We start from the raw sequence: 4,589 nt of genomic DNA, 5'->3' as shown, positions 1-4,589 counted from the left end.
AGCCCTAAACTGTTTAGTTTCCAAGATCAGACGAGATTGGGCACAAGCAATAAGTTATGATAGTAGGTATGGTATGTTTTATGAGTCCGTCTCCCAAATCATTGATGAGAGTTCAGAAGGAAGTGGTCAGAGAATAGAGAAAAGAAGGATCTGCTTTTGGTGTTAGATGGAGACCGAATGTCCCATCAGTTGGGAAACTGCCATGGGAGGGTGTCCCCCAAATCACCAATGAGAGTCCTGAATAAGAAAAATAAATGTACTCCAAACGTTGCTATATAGCTGGATATAACCAGATTTCTCAGTAATACTGTTAGCAACAATTGTTGCCCTTTAAGGTATCAAAAGGTTGACAGACGAACAAAGCAGGATATTGTAACAAAATATAATGCAAAGGCAAGTTTGTATAGCAATTAAATAGAGCAAGATATTATAACACAATATTGTGAAAGGGCAAGTTACTGAAGCAATTAAATAAAATAACGGGCCCATATATGGTTTTGGCTTCTAAAAGTTGCTGATAAATTTAGGCTCACGCAGTACAAGAAATAGAAAGCATGCAACTTTCATCAGTAGAGAATCAACATTTGTTTTTGTTTCAAATATACCATTTTGTCCCCTCTTTATTGGAAGAGGGTTACTGTGTCCACATGCGGGTTTTGGTTAGCGGTCTATCCGCAATGCAGGAGAGAAGGTTACAGTGTGTGTTTACGGTGTAGTGGTTAACCCGCATACTAGCAATATCATGCATGGGCTTAAATGTTCAATGCTTAAGTGTTCAATGCTGATACATTCCCATATATTTAGGAGGATTACTAGGCCTATGCTCTGACGGGTGAGTTTGTGCACTTAATCTCATTATCTGACAGTTACTTAGCCCTGGTTCACACAACCAACACTACCAGAGTGATCAGATGACAGATCAGCTGGTGTGATCAGAAAGTTAATATGCACTTTAGGTCGGCCATCGGCGCATGACAACATGTAATATGTGTGTTTCTCTATTTAATTGATTCACTTCCATGACTTAGTTGGGCTAATAGAGCCAGCACTGTGTTAATAGGCACATTCTCTACTGATGAAAGGTGCATGTTTTCTATTTCTTGTACTGCATGAGCCTAAATTTATCAGCAACTTTTAGAAGCCAAAACCATATATGGTTATTATATTTAATTGCTTCCGTAACTTGCCCTTTCACAATGGGGGTCATTCCGAGTCGTTCGCTCGGTAAATTTCATCGCATCGCAGCGTTTTTCTGCTTAGTACGCATGCGCAATGTTCGCACTGCGACTGCGCCAAGTAATTTTGCTATGAAGATAGTTTTTTTACTCACGGCTTTTTCTTCGCTCCGGCGATCGTAGTGTGATTGACAGGAAATGGGTGTTACTGGGCGGAAACACGGCGTTTTATGGGCGTGTGGATGAAAACGCTACAGTTTCCGGAAAAAACGCAGGAGTGTCTGGAGAAACGGGGGAGTGTCTGGGCGAACGCTGGGTGTGTTTGTGACGTCAAACCAGGAACGACAAGCACTGAACTGATCGCAGATGCCGAGTAAGTCTGAAGCTACTCTGAAACTGCTAAGTAGTTTGTAATCGCAATATTGTGAATACATCGTTCGCAATTTTAAGAAGCTAAGATTCACTCCCAGTAGGCGGAGGCTTAGCGTGTGTAACTCTGCTAAAATCGCCTTGCGAGCGATCAACTCGGAATGAGGGCCAATATTGTGTTATATCTTGGTCTATTTAATTGCTTTACAAACTTGCCCTTGCATTATATTTTGTTAAAATATTCTGCTTTGTTCGTCTGTCAACCTTTTGATACCGCAAAGGGCAACAATTGTTACTAACAGGTTTACCAGTATTACTGAGAAATCTGGTTATATCCAGCTATATAGCAATGTTTGGAGTACATTTATTTTTCTTATTCAGGACTCTCATTGGTGATTTGGGAGACACCCTCCCATGGCAGTATCCAACTGATGGGACATTCGGTCTCCATCTAACACCAAAAGCAGATCCTTCTTTTCTCTATTCTCTGACCACTTCCTTCTGAACTCTCATCAATGATTCGGGAGACGAACGCATAAAACATACCATACCTACTATCATACCTTACTGCTTGTGCCCAATCTCGTCTGATCTTGGAAACTAAACAGTTTAGGGCTGGGTCAGTACCTGGTGGGTGATTACCAGGGAAGACTCGGTGTAGTAGGTGGTAAACCTAGAAACAACTCCAGTCTAACATTGAAAGCAGAATCACACTTTTTCTTACATCTGAACTTTGTGACTCCAGCTATCCTACCATTTATCGGTCTTACTTATTCTCAGTATTGCCAATATACAGCTAATACCTGGTCCCCACAATATTAACACTATTTATAGGGCTTCTCACTGCCAGGGATTTCCCAACTATCAGGGATTGGATACCTTGGACAATCCTAGTCCAACCGCCAACCGCCTTTTTAATTATTGTTGTGTTATATGTATGTCATGTACTTGTATTATAGGAGATTTATCTTTAAAATGGTTCTATTAAAAGTTACGTTTTATTCTTTTTACTAATTTCTCACAATTATTTATTTTCAAGAATGCGCCCACAAAGAAGTCTTCTTTCTTTTTTCTTGCTAACAGATGAACAGTATGCAATTACTGACTTTAGGGTGCCCCACCAGTCCAACTTAATATGGCACTTTGCCAAGATATTTAAGGTACTCTGGTATTTTCATATTAATCTCCAGTTATCATATACCTGTGCGGAATTCAATCCAGTCCTCTAGTAGCATAATAAAACTAACAGAGTAATACCACAAACAGAGAGCACAGGACAAAAATACAACTGGTTAAGTATAGCTGACTTCATTCAGACTAAAAGTAAGGGGATCTCCGAGATAGCTCCTATCAAAGATCAACATCATCATCTGAAATGTAATCATGGCAATAGAATCACTGCATAATAGGGGAGGAGACTGATGTGAAATTAGGGGAACTTGTGGTTTCTATATAAAAATATTGGACTTTTTAAAACCCTCTGAAAATAAAAAGAAGAGGGTTTTTGCAATTTTCTGCTGTAACAACACAAGTTGCAGTGAGGCTATGACTAAATTTTATCTCTATATGTATAAATGTTTTCTGCGCTAAAAAAATACAGTAAAAGCAGCTCAAGTTATAATAACAACATGTGATTAAGATAAACGAGTGCTTATGTTATGTGTGGCACCTGTAAAAAAAAAGGTTATTGTTATGATAAAAAATAATTGTTTACAGATCTTTTTGGGAGCACTTGAGCGGTATAAAATACAGGTTTCTCCAGGGATTAGGAACCTAACTTTCCCTACCTTACCGATAGCTGCGGGATTCCGCAGCCTAGTTGCAATCAGACGGTTGTCCATGGCTTTCTGTTGTAATTGCATCTCACCACCGCTGCGTCCAGCGGGGAAGCGGTGAAGCAGGGAAGCTGAAGGATGACATCACTTGGCATCCACCGGGTCCACTAGACAGCAGTCTGTAGTTGTCCTTTGTATTACCGCTTATCCACCAACGCGTTTCATGCTATACGTAGCACTTTTTCAATGTTGTATTGGCTTTAAAAAGTATCAATATTTATACCTAAAACTTTATTAATCCATAAAGGAGAAAACGGAATTTCCAGTCCAGAAGTTACTTAAAATATGTGGGAACCGCATGTGATTCCTTTAGTTGACTTTGATGGTAATAGTCCATTTTTATACTAACCATCAAAAATTAATAAAAAAAAATAGTAAAAAGATTCCAGGTGCCACATTATGTTTATTTTGAAGTTTATGTGTGTGTGTGTGTGTGTGTGTGTGTGTGTGTGTGTGTGTATATTCATAAAAAAACATTTAATTCAATGTCTATGTTGTGTCCCAATGGTTGTAATGTTTTTAATTGAAATATCCATTTGCTTTTGTTTTTCTTCAATTTTGTTATTAAATCTCCTCCTCTCCAGTTCTTTCTTATTTTTTGTATAGGTAAAAATGTCAACCCTGTTGGGTCTTTGTTGGGTCTCTCTAGGAAATGATTGGATAGACTATGTGTCATTAATCCTCTTTTCACATTATAAATATGTTCGGAAAACCTAATTTTTGCCTTCCTTTTTGTTTGGCCCACATATTGATGACCGCAAGGGCATACAGCTAGGTAAATTACTCCCTCTGTTTCACATGTAAGATGGTCATGAATTGTATAGTTTTTTCCAGTTGTATATGATTTGAATGTGGTTATCGGTTTGGTAGATTTTTCTTTCTCATTCTTGCACGCTTTGCAATTGAGACATTTATAATATCCTTTGGTGTTCTTTGAAGTTTGTTGTTGTTCTTTCTTAAAGTAACTTGAAACTAGAACTTGTTTTACATTCTTTACTTTCCGGTATATTATCTGTGATTTTTCTGGAAGTAATGGTCGTAGTGTTTAGTCCAGTAGCAAAATATGCCAGTGTTCTTTTAACATTTTTTCAATTACATTGGTGTTGCTATTGAACTGAGTGATGAATGGAAGGGAGAACAGTGTTTTTTTTTTTCTTTTCTTTGTATCTCAGTAAATCTTTTCTATCCATTTGCTCTATTGTGATGATTA

At 38.1% G+C, this 4,589-nt stretch overlaps 1 pseudogene; it reads left to right on the top strand.

The window, feature by feature from the left end:
* Positions 1–2,093: 2,093 nt before the first annotated feature.
* On the top strand, positions 2,094–2,211 carry LOC134946498 (5S ribosomal RNA; annotated as a pseudogene).
* The last annotated feature ends 2,378 nt before the right edge of the window (positions 2,212–4,589 follow it).

This window comes from Pseudophryne corroboree, chromosome 1 (genome assembly GCF_028390025.1).
Source record: "Pseudophryne corroboree isolate aPseCor3 chromosome 1, aPseCor3.hap2, whole genome shotgun sequence".
NCBI lineage: Eukaryota > Metazoa > Chordata > Amphibia > Anura > Myobatrachidae > Pseudophryne > Pseudophryne corroboree.
Note: the sequence above shows the minus strand (reverse complement) of the source record. Positions and strands in the feature narration are given on the sequence as shown.